This window comes from Tachypleus tridentatus, chromosome 6 (genome assembly GCF_004210375.1).
Source record: "Tachypleus tridentatus isolate NWPU-2018 chromosome 6, ASM421037v1, whole genome shotgun sequence".
NCBI classification, from domain to species: Eukaryota; Metazoa; Arthropoda; class Merostomata; order Xiphosura; family Limulidae; genus Tachypleus; species Tachypleus tridentatus.
Window position 1 is genome coordinate 164,591,326 of NC_134830.1, and position 23,995 is coordinate 164,615,320.

Sequence of the window (23,995 nt, forward strand, 5' to 3'; positions counted from 1 at the left end):
GGTATCTAAGTCTAAAGAGTCACTGAATATACAGGGTGGCCCATAAGTCCCTACCCCTCCACATGTTATTATGTTATATTCAATTACGCACGTATTATAATTTTTTTTCAGAGAAATATGGCCAATGTAAGCCCATTTACACTTGAAGAGCGTATTGTGACAAGTACGCATAATATTATGCAGCGAGAATGAGGGACAGCACACAGATACACTAGATACATAAGATACATCGATGGGTAGGGACTTACGGGCCGCCCAGAAGATTAAGTTTAACACAGGACTTACTATTGCTACTCTTTCTGGTGACGTGGTTCATATGGAGATAGAAGTCTTTACTACCAGGAGGAGTGTCGCTAAGTAAGTGAAAAGAAGTTAATTTATTTCTGTGATGTGTTTTTGCTTAATAGTTTCAACCGAGTGAGAATAAACTGTTTTTAATCTATGAGGGTTTGATTGGTCTATGGATGTTTTCTGGACAGCTTGTTTGTTTTTGAATTTCGTGCAAAGCTACACAAGGGCTATCTGCGCTAGCCGTCCCTAATTTAGCAGTGTCAGACTAGGGAAAGACAGCTAGTCATCATCACCCACCGTCAACTCTTGGGCTACTCTTTTACCAACGGATAGTGGGATTGACTGTAGCATAATAACACCCCCACGGTTGAAAGGGTGAGCATGTTTGGTGCGACGGGGATTCGAACCCGCGACCCTCAGATTACGAGTCGAACGCTTTAACCCGCCTGATCATGCCGTGCCCTGGACAGTTCAATTATTCTGAATGCTTTGTTTTGCAGTCTTTATATTTACAGATAATTATTTATATATATTTATATTTACAGACAATTATTTATATATATAAATACTTAATATTGCTTGGCATTCAGTATTCCATAGCTGTACTTACTAGTGAGTTACATATTCTTAGTTTTGTTTTGATTTTTAGCTTGTTCAAAGTTTTGAGAATATTAAGCCCAGTTGTGGATGTTAGCTGTAATATTTAAAAGTTAATCTGGTCTCACACGTGACATTTGTCTGTTTCTGTTGCTTTTATTTTTATATTAAATATTTTGATGCAGACTTGTTTATATCTCTCTCATTCTTTCACTACGTTTTTGCTGTAAATGATAACGAACTATGTTTTATTTGGATTAGCAACTAACTTCTATTTAGAACACCACTTCTGCAAACGATTTAGTTGATACTGTATTCGTTTTGCTTCTTGTATCGGGCTTTCAGAGGAAGGCCATGTCACTACGTCATCTGCAAACCGTAATATTTTAGTGTGTTTTATTTTAAAATGCTAAATTTGCATCATTGAAGAACCGTGTGTAAAATTATGGGCACATGACACTCCGCAGATAGGGGGGGAATGAGGTATATAACCTCTAGTCTTTACTGTTCACTTGTTTAGGAAGTCTGAAATACAACATTACACGTATGGAACTTGTCATTTTGTGTGTTATCTTGTGACGTCAAGCTGAGTCAAACATCAAGACAGGCAGCTGCACTACAATAATTAAAGTTTGTGTTTTTTAACTATTGTTTTCCGAGTCTGGATAGGTGATCGGTTTCTTCTAAGCTTTTTTTCTGAAATGTTATGTATTTTTGGTAATAAATTATTGTTCTCTTGTGAAGTTTAGTAGTCTTTGTGTGGCGTGTTAATATAAAATCACGTGACGTTCTAGCTCAGAATTGATGTGACGTGACCTGAAACAACATAAGTCACGTGCTTCAAATAATCTCACCAGGACATGACGCTACGGAAATTATACTTGTTACATCTGGCAGTTTGTGTGGGTTGACGTGTGTCTCTCAGTTAGCTACGAGATTGAAAAATCTACCTTTGTTTCTTCCTAGCACGTATTGTAACCCCAGTACTTACCGTACCAGTCGTACGTTGCCACGTTGACGCTCAAGGTCATTCTCTTGCTCTCTTACTTGGACCAATACTTCCTTTACCTTAGCGGCTAGCAAATATTGCAACTGAGTGAGTTAACATTTTTAAAGTTGCTACAAGAAACTTCCTAATACGAACTAGTTTGACAAAAATTCTAGCGCATATGATGTGTTATACTATATATTCAATCAACAGGTGGCGTTAGAGTAAATTGAAGGTAAGAACTGCCATTCTTGTTCAAACACGTTTCTGAAGTGTTAATTGAATGTCTTTTGAAGGTATGTTAAAAATAGTTATTTCTGTGAACGTTTTTCCCGAAACGTCTTTTTAATCCTTGTTTTCATGAAGATGGCTTTTTAATCCTTCTAAAGTACTAAATGAGACTGTTTTTTAGGAATTAACGTAGTTAAACCTCAATGCTTAAACGGTTTACATGAATATGACACTTCACATTTAAGTTAATTACTTAAGCCAGGCTTAAGAAGGTACAACTACAATAAATAAGGTTTTTAGTCAACATATTTGAAATTAGCGTAATTGAGATTTAAGAAATTTGACTGTTTATCTTTTAACTATGATAATTAAATTAATATTTAGAATAAATATGTGGACATGTTTATAAAGCAAGTACAGGGTGTTGCATATATTAAAACCATGACTTAGTTGAGATTGATTTATTATAAAATAGGTACATTAGGCCTAACCGTGATGAAACCTAGTGCAACTGTATCACGCTGGTCGAGTTGTGAGAAAGGTCAAGGTTTAGTCGTTGTAGACATTTTGATGTGAAATCTAGCGGTGCTCAGAAATTTAAAAATTTCCTCTTCCCCCCCCAAATGTCACTATGTGCATGCTGTTTAAAGGGGGGGGGGTAAAAGAGAGAGGAAAAATGATCTGACGCACTTCTGTAATGTTTATGACATGAATGATAACACGAAAGTTAAATACTACTATGGTACCTTCCAACAGCAACAGTTTCTCAGTTCTCTCTTCGATAGCTGTTTTATACGCATTTTGAATAGTACAGGTAGTAAGTATCTTATTTCATTGCATTTATTTTACTGACAGTATCATTTTAACGGTGTTTCTCCTTAGTGTGCATAACCAAAGCTACGTGTTTTACCATAACCACAGGTTAACCATGTTCCAATACTACCTACGGGTCTAGAACAGTTGCCAGGCTATGACAACTTCTGTCCGAATAATCCATACTTTTTGGCCTGGACAACTCAGGTACGGGAATGTATTATTATACATGCAGGGGTATCCATTATACGTCGCGATGTGTGCCTGGAACGTACGTCCGCAATGATGTTAAGCAACATACTCTACGATTTTACATGCATTATGTGAGGGAAGGGGGTCCTTAAACGTTTAGATCTACTCTTAAATAATTCGTTTAAAGGATGTAACACGGCTTTTCAACTGCAGTTGACTATATAAAATATGCCTTAAGGAATATTATAGGACTAAACACTGATTATATTTAATACTAGCAAGTACTGTTGTGGTTGTAAGGCTTGTATGATGTGTGTAGATACATGCGTGACACGAGCTCTGTCGAATTGACCGACCACATCAGGATTCTTTTTTTTCATGCTTAATATTGCCATATAAAATTAAGAACTTAAAAAAAAGTTTATACAATCAAAGTATAGATTATTAGCTACTATTTTATGTTATGATAAATAATATAATATGAACAAAGAGTAGTTTAATGAAGTTTTGTAACATACGCAGCAAAGGATGTCTTGGCAGAGTTTCAACACTCTAGTAAAGAAACAAGGTGATATTGCTTCAAAAACACTGGTAGTCATTGTTAAACACTACACCTGGAAAAGTAGTCGACCACGTTGAAACGCTTAAATGACGAAACAAAGCAACTTTGTTTGATACATTATACAATAATGAAATTCCTGCTTATATGTATGATACTGGAAAAACATTTTTATTACGCCATGTGCAACTTCCAACTTCGCGAAATTTTTATCATGCATGCACGTAGCTTTGTAATAGGGGTCACAATTTTCCCGTTTAGTGTCCGTTTACCGTCACGGAGAACTTTATTTTTTTACATTCGAATGTACAGAAAAAATTGCACCAAACATGCTCGCCCTTTCAGCCGTGGGGGCGTTATTATTCGTTGGTAAAAGAGTAGCTCCAGGAGTCAGCTGTGGGTGGTGATGACTAGCTGCCTTCCCTCTAGTCATACACTGCTACATTAGGGACGGCTAGCGCAATTTTTTTTAAGTTCACACAAAGCTACACGAGGGCTATCTGCGCTAACTTGTAATATTGCCTACTGGCAGTTTTGTTTTTTACTCTCACTGCTCATCACTAAGTTTTAGGGTTACAGTATCACGTCTCGACGGTGTTCTAACATTCTTCTGCACTGTGATATTACTACTTTCTTTAAACTTTCATTTCACTAAATTATAGCAGTGTTCTAACGTTTCAACTCAGCAGTTACCCAGAATTAATATAATTTGTCGGTAGTTTCTTGTTCCTACTAGAACTTCAGAAGACACGGTATTATTACAATATATTAATACTCTAACAACAAATCTTTGGCAATGCTCATACCGATATCTTATCTAAACAACGTTTCCGAGTTACTTATCTGAATAGCTTGTACATATCGTTTCTCCGGCTCATCAGTGTCTTAGTGTGAATATAATTTAGCAGTGTTATAATGCTACTACGTTTCAACAGTGTCATATCATCGCTGAAACGTAGCAATATTACAGTAGTACTACGTCTCAGCCAAGTGTCTTGTCACTAAAACATGGCAATAATGTAGTGTAACTACGTCTCAGTATTGTCTTGTTACCGAAACTTGGCAGTGTTATAATATTATTACATTTCATTTTTTTTTTTAATTTCCACAAAAACACGACAGCATTGATCTATTGTTACTCCATCTCATCAGTTTCTTATCGTCACTGAAATTCTTTATCTGTTGTACTAACAATATCATAGTATTGTTACGTCTACCAAAGCCTAAGTGCAGAAGTGAATGGATTTTGTCCAACAGCTCCACTATGCGCTTAAATACACTTACCAGATCTCTGACACAAGTGCATCATTTCTGGACATCGACATCCTAATCTTCTAAAACCATCATTTACTGATATATATTCTTATCTTACCTTTCCATCAAACCAAGACTGCCATCCCTAAAGGGCAGTTCACAGGGCTGAGATGTTTATGTTCAAAGAACCAAGACTTTCTCTCCAAAACCACTCGTATGGCAGGATATTTTTACCAACGTAATTATTGGCCGATATGACATTTATTACGTCCAGTATAGCAGGTGTAACAAATTATATATACTGAAGAATCAGTTCTCAGATTGGGGGGTCGTTTTCGTGAACTCCTTAAATTTGTAAGAGAAGGCTCCGGTGACCTCCCAGTTCCAAGACACTTCAATTCTCCTGGTCACAATGACCCTTCGACATTGGTTCTCTCAGTCATGAGAAAAACACCACTCAACAAGTTAACACAAAAAAACACCATCTTTTAACTCAATACCAGATACCCGTATGGTATAAATAAAATATTTACTTTCAAATACCGTGTTTCTCCGATAATAAGACCTACCCATAAAATAAGACCTCGTGTGATTTTTGGGGATAGTTTTAATATAAGCCCTACCCTTAAAATAAGCCCCAGTTAAGAGTGGCAGGAAGAGGAAAGAAACAAAAAAAAATTAATTTATTAATTAGTTTAATAGTTAGTTAATTAGTTTGTGTAAGTATTAATCAGTTAGTTTAATAGTTTAATAATAGTTTATTTTAAATGGTTAGTTTAATAGTTTTACTTTGTAACTTCATTTTTTTAATATATCAAAATAAGACATCCCCCGAAAATAAGCCCTAGTGTCATATTTTGGAGTGAAAATTAATATAAGCCCTGTCTTCTTTTCGGAGAAACACGGTAACTTTCTCTAATTATATTCCCTTAAACATTTTCTTTAAGGACATTTACCTTCTTCTATCTCGTTAAATCTCCGTCTTCAACCATACCTCTGCGAGAGTCTATTCTTCCCATCATTATTTACCTCGATTATTATCTTATTTTACTAAACTGTTATTTTGCGAATTTATATTTATTATTTTCCTTTGTTTATAATGTGACGGCCGATCCCACTATTCGTTGGTAAGAGAAGTCTAAGAGTTTGCGATGGGTGGTGATGATTAGCTAGCTGCCCTCCTGTCTAGTCTTACATTACTAAGTTGAGGACGGTTAACGCAGATAGCCCTCGTGTAGCTTTGCGTAAATTAAAAACAAACAAAAAAAACAAAACCCTTGTTTATAATTCTAAATCCGATCGAAATTAGGTCGCCTCAACTCTTCACTTCCATATTTTCCGTATTTTAATAATAGTTACATTACAGTTCGATAATGTTTTTTTTAATCGGTAGTTTTTCCACCGTGCTCCAAGTTGAACGCGTGTGAGTAGAATTTGTATATTATTACCTTTTTACGATTATTTCTGAGCCTTTACTGTCCGCTGGAAGCGTTACAGAAAATAAATTAGATCAAAATTTTTATTTGGACGTATTCAATTTATTATTTATTATAATTTATCCAAATGTTTTAATATAACTCAGTCTTAGTATTGTTTATATCAACAGAAACTCACCACTATTGAATTATTACTTCCAAACAGTGCCTGTCACTCAGCAGTGGGCCAGGTATGGCCAAGTGTGTTAAAGCGTTCGACTCGTAATCTGAGGGTCCCGAGTTCGAATCCCCGCCACACCAAAATTGCTTGCCCTTTCAGCCATGGGAACGTGATAATATGACAGTCAATCTTACTATTCATTGGTAAAAGAGTAGCCCAAGAATTGGCGGTGGGTGGTGATGACTAGCTGCCTTTCCTCTAGTCTTACTCTGCTAAATTAGGGACGGCTAGCGCAGATAGCCCTCGAGTAGCTTTGCGCGAAATTCAAAAATAAATAAATAAACATTCAGCAGTATTCGAACAATACTGAATGAGTTAGAACTGAAACGAGGGAGTACAACTACATTTTAACTTTCAATTGTATAGAAATGTTACACCGAAAACACCTTTGCCTATTACCTTGCAAGTGGGCTCTTCCTGCGAGTAGTTTATCATGTTAAGGAACCCAACTTTATCAAAACAACTCTTAGATAGTCATAACCCTGAATAATGGATAAAACGAGGGTCGCGGATTCAAATCCCCGTCGCACCAAACATGCACGCCCTTTCAGCCGTAGGAGCGTTGTGATGTTACGATCAGTTGGTAAAAGAGTAGCCCAAGAGTTGGTGGTGGGTGGTGATGACTAGCTGCCTTCTGGTCTTACAACGCTAAATTAGGGTCGGCTAGCGCAGATAGTTCTCGTGTAGCTTAGCGCGAAATTCAAAACAAAACAAACCAAAACCGTGCAAGTGGTTTTTTTTTTGTTTTAAATTAAGCGCAAAGCTACGCAATGGGCTATTTGTGCTTTGCCCACCAGAGATATGGAAACTCGGTTTCCAGCGTTGTATGTCCGAAGACATACCGCTGTGCCACTAGGGCTTTATTAGTGAAAATAACTGTGATATATAATTATGCTCTTACGAGGATAAAACTCGTCTGTTTTACTTCTTCCCAACATAATTTCCTTTACCTTAGGGTATAGGGAGTTAATACTACATCTGCTACATAAAATACTAATCTACTAATAAAACAACGTATTTTAGTCTTTAGTGGTAATATTGGAAGAAAATGATATTTATTTATTTGAATTTATAACCAGGTTCACTTTTAGTTTCGTTATGAGTAAGTTAATTGCTACGGCTAGAGGTTAATATTAAATAGATCACATTATACTCGTTCAGGACGAAGAGTCGAACCTAGGATTTTAGCGTTGTAAATCTGTAAACTTACCATTGCCCTCGCAGGAAGCAGAGGGAGCTAGTAATTCATTTGTTGTACTGAACATTTACATCATGTGACTATCTCGGAGAAGTTAAGAATAATTAATCTCTTGGTTACAACTTCTGTTATCACACATGACCAATCAGGTGTGGAGGTAATAACCCATTTTAACAATTTCTCTTGACAAAATTAACTTTATGGAAGAATTATGGTTATGGTTGCACGCTAAGTGTATTTTTAGCAACAGTCATAACGCCTTTTACCATGAAGTTCTGTTGTCGTTTGTCAGTACGCAGCTAAGTAGCGTTGCACCGTTCTTAATGTCAAAACATCAACTGCAAAGCTCTTTCCCCCCCCCTCCAGTGGCAAAGTATGTCTACATATTTACAGCACTAGAATCCGGGTTTCGATACCTGGGGTGGGCAGAGCATAGATAGTCCATTGTCTTGCTTTGTGCTTGACTTCTAACAATCTCCATTGGACGTTTAAATTCATTTTTTAGAACTTGTATACTAAGTGTGAGAATTAATGCCAAAACTTGAGAAAATATGACGTATTCATCTATTTGTAGAACGGTTTATTATACAAACGTAGCATACCACATTAAACCTCCAGCTCTCATCGTAAAGGTTCCGAGCGCGCGGAATCAAGTTCGTCTGAGTTCCACTGACGTATCTGCGACTCACAACTCAAGAAACGGGTTGATATTCCTCTGACAGAGAACAGAGAACCCACTGTGAAGCTTTGTGCTTAACTTCAGAAGCTAACTTTGTCTAAAGTCAAAATTCGAGGGAACTTCATCAAAGTGATTGCTATCAAAGAAGTACAATCACATTGACTAAATATTTACACGCTAAAAGACAGTATAAAAATCGTCATTCATGGTTTCGGTTTTTCGTATTTTGTTTGTCACGGTTTTACTGGGGAAACGGTAATCTGTTTCTGAGCACAAAGCTACAATGGGTCATTTCCCTGTCCATCGCGATTATCAAAACTTAATAAGCCCTCAGAGCTCCCATAGAGCAAACATGGGGGGGAGGAAATGGTGGAGTGTTTATTTCTTTCTAGAACGACACAATTCTTAAGTTTAAAATTCTTGGGAGTTTGTTAGAAATACGAAACAACTGAAACGGCTACGAATAAGATAACTTCAGTATTTCACAGTAAATCAATTTCGAAAACTCGAATTCAATATTTTTAATTTAAACAATGAGCCAAGCTCTCCCGAGCGGATAGTGTCGGCTTATGGATCTTACGATTGTGGTTCACTCCCCGTTACCATCGAAAGATCAAATCAAATCGCTCTCCACAAGTTTGGGGATGGCGTCCACTATTCGATTAGAGTAGCCCACAAGTTAACGGTGCATGATATTAGCTAGCAGTCTTCCTTCTATCACTTCAAAATTATGGAAGACTTTCACGCATAGCGTGGTTAAGGTACCCAACTCTTAATCTGAGAGTCGTAGGTTCGAATCCCTGTCACGGTCAATCCCACTATTCGTTGGTAAAAGAGTAGCTCAAGAGTCGGCGGTGGGTGGTGATGATTAGCTGCCTTCCCTCTAGTCTTACATTGCTAAATTAGGGACGGCTAGCGCAGATAGCCATCGTGTAGCTTTGCGCGAAATTCAAAAACTAACAAACGATCACATATAGCGCTTGAGTAGCTTTGCGTGAAGCAAAGCAGTATTTAAACGGCGCTTCATTCGACAAGTGCTAAAACGACAAGGTCAAGGACCTCTAAGCGTTGGACAGAACTGTTGACCAGAGGGTCTGCGAACCGTCAGTTGTAGCTACTGCTACGTGTATGCGGCTGTTGTTAGTTGAATAACTTGACTGTCTTATTTGTTGCACTCTCACGGCTGTTAATGTGCATATTGCGTCAGAACGCTTCTGGTATCTCAAAAAAAGAATTGAGAAAGGTCTGTATAGCTCGTGCATTATAATTGGGGGAAAAAAAAGATATTAATGAAAAAATAAACAATAGTAGATGGGAGACATTTTAAAATTATTTTAAAATAATAATAATAATTCGCCCCAAGGCCTTTTATTACGTAATGCCTAAAATCGTCGTAAAAATTCGTCTAATTTCAGTATTTATTACATTGGTCAGTGTTATTTGGTGATCTTTTTTATATAAACAGAAGAACTGGACATATTTTCCCTGATAAGGACCTTTGCATCTGCATTGTTTATATCGCACAGAAGAGATTTAAACTTTTGTTAACATAAAGATGACCTCGGAAGGTTGAAACGTTGTTCTCTGCTTGTCAAAGAAAGTGATAATACCCATACCAGCCGTTTTGAGACCCATTTTTAATTCAAGTGGGTTTCTAGTCAGCAAGAGATTTTAACTCGCTATAAAAAATTCAGTAGTAAAACTTCTATAAATAATTATAAAGTGAAAGACGAAGTAAATTAATTTGGGAAAAAGATCACGTTTGAATTGTTGTATCGTTAACTACATTTTATCACGTTTCGCCTTGATGTTAAAAAAGAATTACTTTTATATATCGGACGTTACGGTTTGATTTGGTTTGAATTTCGCGCAAAGCTACACGAGGGTTATCTTCGCTAGCAGTCCCTAATTTATCAGTGTAAGACTAGAGGGAAGACAGCTAGTCATCACTACCCACCGCCAACACATGGACTACTCTTTTACCAACGAATAGTAGGATTAACCGTAACATTATAACACCCCCACGGCTGAAAGAGCGAGCATGTTTGATGTTACAGGGATTCGAACTAGCGACCTTCATATTACAACTCGAGTGCCTTAACCACCTGGCCATGCCGGGCCCGGACGTTACGGTAAAGCATTGCTATTGTTGAAACAATACAATCAGTCAGCAACGAATTATTAATGACCGTAAAAATAATAACTCGTTGATTTTAACGAGGAATATGTTCGAAATAACTTCAGTGGTTTGGTGGCTCGATTTGTTTCTTGAATTTTGTGCAAAACTACTTGCTAGCCGTCCCTAGTTTAGAAGTGATAAACTAGCTAGCTAACACCAAACACCACCATCTCTTGGACTACTCTTTGCCAACGTTTTCAGGGCTGTTAAGTGATGGGATTCGAACTCGTAACTTGCATTTTAGAGCTGGGCCCTCTAAACACCAGGCGTCATGTTGTTATGAAGTAGTGAATCTAAACCTGAAGAGTCGCTGACAGAAAAACGATGACGTGTTCTTTTCCAATGGATGTCACAAACATCTAAACGTAATTCTTCCATAGAGATTGTGCCACTTTCTGGACCGAAATGTATAATTTTGATGCGTGTAATGCTTCTTTGTGATTCAATAATAATAAAATATTAATTAATGAAAAGAAATGTTAAATTTGTTTAATTTATTTTCTAAGTATATTATTAAACAATTATTTTAGTTAAACCAACATTGCTGAGTGCACTGTGTTAACCTGAATAATAAGTTTCTTGGAGGGGTGCGAAACGTTCAGTTTTCGTTTATTATAACTTACCCTAACACACATGTGTGATTTACATTTAATTGCCTCCCCTCCCCAGTGGCTCAGCAGTATGTCTGCGGACTTATAACGCTAAGATCCGGGTTTCGATACCTGCGGTGGGTAGAGCACAGACAGCCCATTGTGTAGCTTTGTGCTTAATTCAAAACAACAATTGCATTTAATTAGGGTCTGGTGTGGCCACGTGGTTAAGGCGTTTTAATTTCCAATTTTCGGGTTCGAATTCCGGTCCAACCAAACATTTTAACCTTTTCAGCCGTGAGGATGTTATAATGTGACGGTCAATTCCACTCTTCATGGGTAAAAGAGTAGCTCAACAGTTGGCGGTGGGTGATAATTAGCTATCTTCCCTCTAGTCTTACACTGCTAAAATAGGGACGACTAGCGCAGATAGCCCTCGTGGAGCTTCATGAACGAACTTCAAACCAAACCAAACTACATGTTTGAAATTATTTTAACATCTACTTAACTGTCATCATATTAGACACGCCCGTTGTTTATATAGTGGTTGGAGAGTATCCAACTTGTATTTTATTATTTTGCTCCTAAATAAAATGTCAAATGATACAACAACCGAATATATCATAAACTTCGTAATCAACTAACGTGCAAAGCGCGTAATAATCTCTTGGATTCCGAAAAGAGGCGTCTAGAGAACAAAACCGAAACGTTTAGAACGCATTTTAAAATATTTATACGTGCACTTATATACTTAGATATGCGGTAATAGCTATGTGAAGTATATATATGTAGTAGGTGGACGATAATATTTACGTGATATCTGTATGTGTTTACATATAGTAGGTAGAAGGTATTTACGTGACGTGTGTGTGTGTGCACATGTGGTAGGTAGAAGGTATTTACGTGACGTGTGTGTGTGTGTGCACATGTGGTAGGTAGAAAGTATTTACGTGACGTGTGTGTGCGTGCGCACATGTGGTAGGTAGAAGGTATTTACGATATTTACGTGACGTGTGTGTGTGTGTGCGTGCACATGTGGCAGGTATAAGATATTTACGTGACGTGTGTGTGTAGACACGCTACGTAGACAGTATTTGACGTGTACATGCGTAACCGAGAAACATAACTAATTTTTTATGGTTACAATATAATATAAAATATCTTACGTAAAAGTTATTTCGATGATAATGGATATCGTTTGTCTGAGCATTTCTTTAATCTTATATGTGCGTGTGAGGGGTGTGTGAGGTCCAGTTTGTCTAATTATGCAACACAGTGATCAGTTAAGATACGTGTTGCATTCGACGAATAAAATAGTTTTCTTGCGTATTCAAGATAATAATTATAACTAATAATTATGCAGCTAGTATGAGTAAAATGTGTGTTTGCATAATGGTATGTCGTATTTAATGTATAATCGTAATACACACACGTATGTGTATATGTAAAATCAATAAATATTTGTGCATGTTATAAAAGCACTGATGGGCTTCTGTTTTCATACATGATATAATTTCTGTGTTGGTATAGTTAACAACTTTTGTCAGCTCACAACTGAAACATGTAGGTGTGAATGTAAGTTTTTAAGGCTTACCTTTTCGTAACTGCATACATCAATTGTATTCACCGGTACATCCTTTCTCACCAAGGAAGGCCTGGTATGGCCAGGTGGTTAAGGCACCCGATTCGTAATCTGAAGGTCGCGGGTTCGAATCCCCGTCGCATCAAACATACTCGCCCTTTCAACCGTGGAAAATGTACCACGTTTGAATAGCTACTAGACACAGAAATGTGATACCTTATCGTCGTAAAAGAGAAACGTGGTTTGAAACGACAAAGTTGGTTTGGGAAAACAGTGGGCGACATCTGGAGAGTTTTTGATTGAGATAATTTTAAATAAGTTATGTCTTGTGAATCATCCCCAATTTAACCGTATTGGCTGTCTAGAAATTCCAGTTTCCACCATCAAGGTTATTTTGTTACCATTAAACTGGTTCATCGTGTCACTTTGTGCTCCACAGCTGTTCACTTAATTCGTAAATCTTGTTCATTTCTCAACATATAACAGAACAACGAAATTTCTGTAATTCGTGCTAACGAACAATTAAAATGTTTCTATAATACCAGTGAAGTCAGATTCATATCCTACCGCAAAACAAATTACGTAAAGATTTGTGTAGTGCCGTTCAGTTGTTACCATAGATCCAATCACTGTATTTAAGCTTCCGAGTACACTACGTTGCCAGTTATCTGGTAAGCCTATTTCGAATGTTACTGTGGAAACAGTATTTCAATCTGTCACATATAGGTGGTGATAATATTTAATTAGGCTTAAGTATTTAAAGAAGATACACATCCTGGAATAACAAAAATGGAACTTTCTTGATAACTGCACTAAAAATAAATGCAATATATATTTATATTTGTGTCTTTCGTCACAGTTTTTTTTAACCAGATACTTCTTAGGCTGGTGTCGTTCTGACCAAATAACACAATTCAAATACATTTCGCATTTCTATGGATGAAACGCTATTTTTGAAACCGGATAACACTTGAACTTTTTTTTCTGTATATATGATGAAAACCATTAAACACAAAGTATTATAAAACATTTACGTTTTGATCCCTGGCATCACACAGGCGACACAAAGTATTATAAAACATTTACGTTTTGATCCCTGGCATCACACAGGCGACACAAAGTATTATAAAACATTTACGTTTTGATCCCTGGCATCACACAGGCGACACAAAGTATTATAAAACATTTACATTTTGATCCCTGGCATCACACAGGCGACACAAAGTATTATAAAACATTTACATTTTGATCCCTGGCATCACACAGGCGACACAAAGTATTATAAAACATTTACGTTTTGATCCCTAATAGGTTTTTCTCAAATTTTTGTTGAGAGAAACAATCGGACTAAGTTTGTTCGTCAAAGCAAATACGTATCTTGCATTTTCGATGCTTAATTAATGCTTAGTTACGTCACTATATACGCATGCGTAAAGTGTGTTATGTAGTTATTTTATTTATTTCTATTGAAACAACTGCAGTTGTCATTAATTACTAGAGAAGCTATTTCTTTTTACTATTTTTCTATCTCGTATCACTACCAAAGAGTACAGAATGCCTAGGTTTCTTGATAACATGAAAAAAACTGAGTTTCTTTTGAATTTCGTTACAAGGTTTTTATTTTACAGCCCAGCGTATAGTCCGTGAAAAACATATGGCTCGTTTGTTTGTTTTTGAATTTCGCGAAAAGCTGTCTGCGCTTGCCGTCCATAATTTAGCAGTGTAAGGATAGAGGGAAGGCAGCTAGTCATCACCCACCCACCATCAACTGTTGGGCTACTCTTTGACCAACAAATAGTGGAATGACCGTCACATTATAACGCTCCCATGGCTGAAAGGGCGAGCATGTTTGCTGTGACGGGGATTCAAACCTGCGACTCTCAGATTACTAGTCGAGCTCCCCCCAACCACCTGGCCATGTCGGTTTCAAAATGTTGAGAACGATTAATTCTATGGAAATTGTTACATTTCGAATAAGCTACTAGTAAGTTGAATGGAAATAGGTTATATGTTTAAATATCTGGGAAATATAATATCAAACGTTTCAGATTTAGTTTAAGAAAATGGAAATTGAATTTGTTTTGGATAACAATGTTGACTATATTGAATTGAATGTGCGTTTGTGAATTGTGTTGAATTATGCGCAGAATTATTCAGAAGCCATTTGTTCTAGCCATCCCTAAATCTTGAATGATAGATTGAAGAGAGGGCAACTAGTCAACACCGCCAACTCTTGGGATATTCTTTTTAACAATGAACTATAATATTATAACGACCCCAAGGCTAAAAGGTCGACCCACAGAATTCGAATCGTATGCTCTAACCACTAAGTCATGTCAGGTTTTACATATTTGGTAAAAAGAGTTTCTCTTTTTAAACATTCGTGTTTCTCTGCTCCAAAATGAGCGTTTGCACAATTTTGTTTTCAGTTTTCTTATGAGCTTTAAGCAATGAAAAATATAAAATATAACTCTTGACGTTGGGAGGGGTATATATACTAGATCAAATGGATAAGGAGTTTTATTAAGACCGAGCTGGTTAGTCCTAATTCCTTGTTTTTCAATAGAATTTTGAGAATTTAAAGCAACAACGTTTTTCTTTTTACTATTAAACCTCACACGAACCATTAGTTTCTCCCCCCACGTGCTTCTTAGTATATGATGCACACGTTTGAGGTTTTAATAGAGGTGGAGTGTTTTTGCTTTAATTTTCAAAGCAGGGAACTTCACCCCAATTTTAACTCTGAATGGCACCTATATATGGTGCACAGTATCATTGAAGGGAATTCAGTTTTGAAGTTTTATTAACTATCTTCAAAAGGCCCTTTCTCTCCCTGTCTACATGTATTTCATACTATAGACATCTCTGTTTTTGGCACACAAAGCAAATTACAAATATATATAAATTTATCACAATTTCATGAATAACTAACTACACGTGTAAAAACTCAATTTAACAACTCATTCAATTTGCTAATAAAGTACAAATGGTGATATTTATATATGTGACTGAAGGTTACCGAGGTAATTTTCACTTCATACTTGTGTAAACGTGTGTGCCAGCAAAATTTCTCGCAAACGGCTGAATTTATTTAGATGGAAATTGACATACATTTGAACTATGACCCACCTTAGAAGTAGTTGGTTTTGGAGAGTCAAAGGTAAGGGTCACAAAAATCCAGAGTCACCATCAGCTAATACGGAAACTGAGGAAACCGATTTTTCTCACTATTTATGCTCTATAATTTTTATTAGACTTGGTGGACATATGTAGAATATTATTATTCGTTGTCCTGTCAAAAATGGCCCGTGTTCATTGATAACTGCGGATGTACGGACATATTTGCGTATATTTTGAGGTAGAATTCTAATGAATGCCACTCTAGGTTTTAGTAGAAAAGATATCCAGTGTCCTCGTAGAATTACTAACGGCCCAGAATAGCCAGGTGGGTCAAAGCGTTTGACTCGTAATCCGAGAGTCGCGGGTTCGAATCCCCGTCGCATGAAACATGCTCGCTCTTTCAGCCGTGGAGGAGTTATAATGTGACGGTCAATCCCACTATTCGTTGGTAAGAGAACAGCCCAAGAGTTGGCGGTGGATGGTGATAACTAGCTGTCTTCCCTCCAGTCTTACACTGCTAAATTAGGGACGGCTAGCGCAGATAGCCCTTATGTAGCTTTGCGCGAAATTCCAAACAAAACCAAAAACAGAAATACTAATGTTAGAAGTTAACTCTTTGAAGTTGAACAGTTCGTATTGTTCGAAATCTATAAACGTTCTGGTCAAATTCTGTAGTATTTCAATTAATAAGCGTTAATCACAGTCATAGCTTCAGACTGTCATAGTATATTTTATCTCTTGGCATCTTGTGATGGCTTGCTTTTATATACCAATCATGCGAGATTTTCGAAAACACGCTAGTATTTTCGTAAATCACATATTGATACTTGCTCTCGAATCCACCACAAATTTAAATAACAAGTGGGAGTCGCGCAGTATATATCCAACAAATATGTCACATGCATAAAAAACAAACGTAGGTATTAAACTAAACGTATAATAATAAATCTGTTGCAATATAAAATGCATTTATTTAACTCGGCGAGCTTTCTAAGGTTAACAGAAATGTACTTGCCTCTCAGCCAGTAAGTCATGATATATACTACTTGTGTGACTAATACGTTTATACGAGTACATGGCAGAATATGAGTCGTTGGCATATTATTACTCATTCTTGGCCTTTACTATAAGTTCTATAAAATACCAGGAAATCAGAAATTTCTCATTTCAGGGGATAAAGGTCAAAGTTCAAAGTAACAAGCTTCGCGCACACTCGTTACAAAACTTAGTGTACAGTTGTAAGCTTCTGAACAACAAGTACCTTCTAATAATAAAAAAAAAAGTCCTTCAGAAATTGATTAATATTTTTTGTTCACATTTTTCTTTGTAATTCTTAAAAAAAAACCTTTTTAATTTTTCATTAACTCAAAGGTAAAGATAGTTTGTTTATTTTCCCAATTAGACTATTTTAAATAATTCTCGTCTATGAACCTTTCTGGTTTCTGTACAAACAATGCAAGAAATGTTTAGTGGAGAAATAGAACACAAAAACTGAAAATTTTAGCACAGAGAGGATTGAACAATATGCATCCACTTCCCAGTGGCACAACAACATCTCTTCGGATTCACACCGCTAGAAACCGGATTTCGATACCGGTGGTGGGCAGAGCACAGATGGCCCATTGCGTAGCTTTATGCTTAGTTCTAAACAATCTTTTCAGCAGCATTAAAAGTTATATTTTAAATATGAATCACGCGACGCATGACGTCACATTACGTAACCAGTCACTGTTCCCGCCATATAAATGTTAGTGGAGTACATTTACTCGTAGATCTATATTATGCATGTCGACGAGAACGCCATGAATCACGTATTTCAAATTCACACAGCCATCAGTTTAGCTGTTTAGCGAGTCTTACTGAAATTTTACGATACTAATGTTTCAATTACACTAGTTACTGGATGTAAAATGCCCTTTCTTTGCGATCGAGAAAGGATACTTCTTGCAGTACTAAAAGGTAATGCTGAGAAAACCAAAATGTTGGGACTCACTGAAATTGAAAAATGTTTGCTAGTATTTTATCAGTAGTACCTTACAGAAGGAAAGGCGTAAATGCCATGTAATTATATTTGTCACCGTCACACTCCAAAGACGTGTGCCTTTTGTTTGATTTGAGTTTCGCACAAAGCTACTCGAGAGCAATCTGCGCTAGTCGTCCCTAATTTATCAGTGTGAGACTAGAGGGAAGGCAGCTACTCGTCTCCATCCACCGCCAACTCTTAAGCAACGATTTTACCAACGAACAGTGATATTGACTGTCATATTATCACGCTCCCATGGCTGAAAGGGCAAGCAACTTTGGTGTGGCGGGGATTCGAACCCTCCATCGGATTATGAGTCCAGTGCCTTAACCACCTGGCTATGTCGATTATTGATATATTTATTTTTTCCTTATTATTATTACTGACTATATTCGTGAAGATGTGCTTCATAATACATTTCAGAATTTAAAACACTCTATATTAGTATTGTTCATCATTCCGAAAAAGATATCTTTGTGTTTAAGGTATGTGTAACATGTATACACGTGTTGTAAGCGAGCAATAAAATTTTATAATCATAGAATGATACAGGCGCTCAGTGTGTTGTTCGTTTTCCTGAAATATGTTAGAAGTACATTAAACAACGTGAACGTGTGATTGCGGATAGCCCATTTTTAATATTATTATTTCAAGCTCCATGTGCAACTAAAACTACATGGAATTAGTTGAAGGTAAAGTAGTTTTTACTTATCTAAATAGGACTTTACTCCTTGAATCTTGGTAAGAGCCCTCAGGGGATGCTCGACTTAATACGTCCACATCACCAAACAAATTTCCTGATCCATGGCTGTAATATTTTTAGATTTAAAAAGGGTACCATCAAATAAAATTAAAAGATATTACAACAAAGGAAACGTCCATATAAATCAGTCTAGTTTACTAATCAGTAGCCAAAGTAACAAAAATAAGTGTATCTCTAGTTTAATTTGAACTTGTCTTAATGGACCTGAATTAAAAGGTTGTCACCAAAAAGATGGCCCGGCATGAACAGGTGGGTTAAGGTGTTCGACCGGTAATCTGAAGGTCGCGGGTTCGAATCCCCGTTGCTCAAAACATGCTCGTCCTTTCAGTCGCAGGTACGTTATAATGTTACACTCAATCCCACTATTCGTTGGTAAAATAGTAGCCCAAGTGTTGCCAGTGGGTGGTGATGACGAGTTGCCTTCCCTCCAGTCTTACACTGCTAAATTAGGGACGGCTAGCGCAGATAGCCCTCGAGTAGTATTGCGCATAATTCAAAACAAACAAACAAACCAAAAGAAACTAAATAACAATAGAATTGTTTTACGCGTTTAGTTTTAACAATAAACTTCAGTCTGATTTATATAAATGTTTATTTTGGTCCTTCATCTATGGATTTACAACGCTAAAATCAGGCGTTCAATTCCCCTCGATGGACATAGCAGATAGCCCGATGTGGCTTTGCTATATGAAAACATACACGTTTATTGTGCTTCTCATCAATGAATAATGTACCCATAACAGCTTAAGCCTGATTTGTCACAGAAACCGTCGAACGTTATCTCGAGGTTTAGATTACTTTAACAATGAACAAAAAACACAAAACAGAACATAAGAACAAACAGTTGTTTGTCTTTTGTAATTAATGACATGCTCCACTGTATTTGTAATAAAACAACAGTATTTGAAATGCTGTATTGTTAAAAACATTATTTATTCGGTTCCAACGCTTTGTAAAAAAAATGAATGGTATTTCAGCCACACTATGTCCACCATAACTGCTGCCTGCCCGGCATGGCCAGGTGGTTAAAGCACTCGACACGTAATCCGAGGATCGAGAGTTTGAATCCCCATTACACCAAACATGCTCGCCCTTTCAGCCGTGGGAGCGTTATAATATTACAGTCAATCCCAACTGCCTTCCCTCTATGGTAGCGCAGATAGCCTTTGTGTAGCTTTGCGCGAAATTCAAAAACAAACAAACAATCTAATACTGTTCTCTGCAGTGGACAGCCCAAGAGTTAGCGGTGGGTGGTCGTGACTAGCTGCCTTCCCTCTAGTCTTACACTGCTAAATTAGGGACGGTTAGCGCAGATAACTTTCGTGTAACTTTGCGCGAAATTCAAGAACAAAAACAAAATCATGCGTTTTGCTCAATACCACAATTCATCAGACGATTTGGACACAGTAAGTATAACAGTGGTCAGAATGCCTTTTATATAAGCCATATGTTTTAAATGACAATTGCTATCGAAACAAGCGCTATATTCCATTTAAAAAAGTAAGTTAATTTAGTTTCATTAATATTACTGTTTATAATGAACTAGTAATTAACAGTGAGGGCGTTAAACACTCCAAATGATGAATCAACGCATTCTTATCATTTGAAGATTCTATTATTCTTAATTAACTCGTTATTTTCACTTTTGATAATAAATTATTGATAAAGCTTTCTTATTCAGTATGTTTTTAACATTTTCTTTCCACTGTGTGTTTGTTTTTATTAATTTTTAATATTCTACCACTTTTTTGTCTTTCTATTTCTTCAGTGATTTGAGATTCTCATAATCGTCAGTGGGAGATAATTTATTATTTTTACTCCAAATAAACACCCTCGTTAATCAAATATATATATTTCGGAAATTACTCTAATTTTTAAAAACGGCATGTTCAGAAATTCTACTTGAGAAACGTATATGATTTTAGATCTATTTTGTTTCGTCTTCTGCATAAAAGCTAATATATCTTGCAATGTGTACAAACTATTCCCAAAGCTAGACGAAAAACCGTATTTGATTGACCGTGGAAACTGTTCATAATTATGAAAGACAAAATAAATATACTTTCCCAAATAATGTTTCATTGGATAATTTCAAAATAGTAAATTATGTGTCTATGTATTTATACTTTCATTTATTCAGAAGTTGGACAATTAAACGATTCGGTTACGGTTTTGTGCATTAGTTTGTACTGAACAAAAGTAAGTTCTGCGGAGTAACCTGTTTAATGGTGATTTTTCTGTCGTACGTGTTGGAACAAAGGAATATGGCTGAAACCTTTTCTAGGCTATCGTGTTTTAAAGTAATTTATTAAGTATATGAATCGACAAATTGTGATGTATATCATATATACACCCATTTTTTTTATAAGATTATAACAGATAAGAAGTAAAAACGATAACGAAACGTTGCGGAAAATGTATGTACAATTTATTATTTCAATTTAATTTCTGTTCATGATGTGTTACCTTCCTTGAAGTGCATGGAAATTTAAATGAACTACGATTGATCATACTTTAGTAATAACCGTATCTCATTTGTAAGGTAGTGAAAATTATTGTTTGTACATAAGTTTATAAGTTTTAAATATGTAAACTGAAACAGGCATAATTCCAAACTATGAAAATATATTAAACTTATCTACGTACGTTTAGGCATGTGTGATTGAATGTCGTTCCCTCCCTTGATCAGACACAAGTGGTATCACCCGCGTTTGGACGAGACAGTTTTCGTGGTGTGTGTAACATGCATGTTGAGCGATTATAGGATGTCAAGCAGTTTAAGTTTTACTCGTAGGTTCCTGTTTCAATAAGTTGTGTAAACGTGGATCGTATCAGCACGTTAGTTCGTGTTTCTTAGTTCCAGTCGTACAGCCGTTTATATTATGTAAGTATTGAAAACTTTCACATATTTATTGTTTATATTGTAAATATCCTGCTTTGAGAAAACTGTTGTTTTATAAGTTTTAAATGTGTTCATATGGGCGAGGACCACCATCTCCATTAGGCCTATTCCGTTCAAATTTTAGGCCTAATGACGTTTGTAAGCGTTGGCAAATAATGAAATGAAATATGGACTGGTGTAATGTTGGAATGCCCAACGTCAAAAGTATATTGTTAATACGCTTAAAATTAAATTATTTAAATGAAGTAAATCGTGAAATTGGAAATATCGCTGTCGATTATTTCAGTGTTTGAAAGTAGTTTAGTTGGGTAGAGTTTTTATCTTTTTAACTTTAGACAGTAATATTTATAATTTTATTTGGAAAAAAATAATATCGAAAAGTTACAAATGTGAATATTTAGTAGAAGTTACAACCACAGTCTACATTAATCATTTGTAAACGAATTGCATATAGTAATTCTGGTAGTGTAACTGTAGCTCCAGTGTTGATTAAGAAATGTGTATTAATAATAATTAACGCTAATTAACCTTTTTATTTGGTATAGTTTAATTGATTTATTTAAAGGTGTAATTTTATGTATAGGTTTAAATTTTTTTATTAATTGCTGGTCTTGCATCTTGAACTTTATTAGAACAAAGGTTTGGAAACTTGTATTACTTAACTATGAAGAGTATGTGTTATGTGGAATATTATAATCATATATATATTTACTTTTAATAAGTTTGGGAAAATAAATACTTTGTTTTGTAATAATCTTTTGAGTGAAGATTATACCTAAAACTAAATTGTTTTAAACCATTTAAAATATATTTTTTATCTTGGAGATAGAATATGTTTATATGCTTTCAATCTGTAATAAGTTGTAGGGGTGTATTAAAAAAAAATCTATTATTTCAGGCCCATGTCGTATTAACTACCTTGTTTCTGTACTATTTTTCATACCTTCACATTGTTTTTAATATTCACTTTGTATCACACGATAAATTCAATCAAAATTTTCACTTATTACATCAAAAATAAACTAACCTAAAATTTCTAAACCAACATAGTATTAAAATCCTACATGGATTTGTTTTGTAAACTGATGATTCACGTAACATTTTTACTGAAGATGTGTGTATGAAAGAGTCATTTGATTCAGTGATGTCACCCTTGTAACCACCAAACAGACCAAATGTAAATTTAATATTTTGCTTTCAATACATATAAAAGTTTAAATGATTTTAAATTTATTACAGATTTCAAAAATTATATCTTAATAAACTGAGTAAAAGGTGGAACTGGAAATACTGCTGTTGGTTATGTAAGTGTCTGAAATTACTTATAACTGAAAGTGATTCTTAACTCTTTGCAATATAGATCTTAACCAAGAACTATTTTGCTGATGAATAAGTGTGAATCTAGACATTTGGAGTTTCAACTTTCTAACCCTAATATTCAAGCTTCTGTTTCTAACATAATCAGAATAGAAACTTCAATACTTAGTCCATTTTTACAAACCCTAAACTATTTCAAACACATGAATATGATATCCTCTGGTTTTTCAGTGTTTTAGTAAAATCAGGACTTGGGCTGAGGTTTTGAAATCTCTCTGAATTACGTGTTTTGATAATTGCTTATGTTTATTACATCTCAGTATTTTTTCTGTAGCTAGAAAATAAGTACACTTCTATAAATGAGGCCTCATCAAGTACATTAGTGTGTAATTTCCATAAATAAAATTCATAGCCTTGCACTATTACAAGTTTTAAGAATTATAGATACTTACAAGTAAACTTCTTTCTTCATAATACAGGTGTTTCCCTTGTATGAAAATGGTGAACTCCTTTCAAATTTATATAGTCCAGGTGCCTTTCTTTATATTTATTCTCATTAGATGTTATGACCCACTTATGAAAACAAAACAGACTTTCAAATTAATAAAATATCTTCAATAGAAACAGTATTTCAGTGTCATTTAAAACTTGTTTGGAAAATTTACTTCCTTATAAATTCTACTAGTTATGGACTTAAGGAAAAACCAACAAACTCTTGAGAAAATTCACTAATAATTTTCTTTCAGTTCGGAAGATTCCCATTTTTAACACCACTCTGCTTTCTCACAACAAGATAAAATTATATTGTATATATTTTTCACTTTCCCTACAAAGATTTTCTGTTATTCATAATTATATATGAAAGTTATTGATAAAGTTTATCACAGTTTGCACAATTAGATTTTATAAATATTTAAAATAAGTGTGATTTAAACTTGAACCCTTGAATATAGTTCAGGATTAAAGTTTTCCATGCGAGTAATCTGAAAAATCTCACCAATATATTAATTTGGTATTAATTTCATATTATTAAATTTTTTGTAAAAAAAGAACATTGTATT

General features: G+C 35.5%; 1 protein-coding gene across 7 annotated transcripts in view; it reads left to right on the top strand.

Moving 5' to 3' along the window:
• Positions 1 to 1,435: 1,435 nt before the first annotated feature.
• The window catches only part of LOC143254349 (uncharacterized), a 59,745-nt gene continuing 37,185 nt past the window's right edge, over positions 1,436 to 23,995 (top strand). The window contains exons 1-3 of one of the 7 annotated variants that reach the window (XR_013030152.1): positions 1,436 to 2,111; positions 21,085 to 21,132; positions 21,510 to 21,599. The gene's annotated coding sequence lies outside the window, so the exon portion shown is untranslated. Of the gene's footprint in view, positions 2,112 to 21,084; positions 21,133 to 21,367; positions 21,600 to 23,995 lie in introns of all 7 variants that reach the window. The other 6 variants (XM_076509402.1, XR_013030153.1, XR_013030150.1 and 3 more) reach the window with 6 other exon arrangements.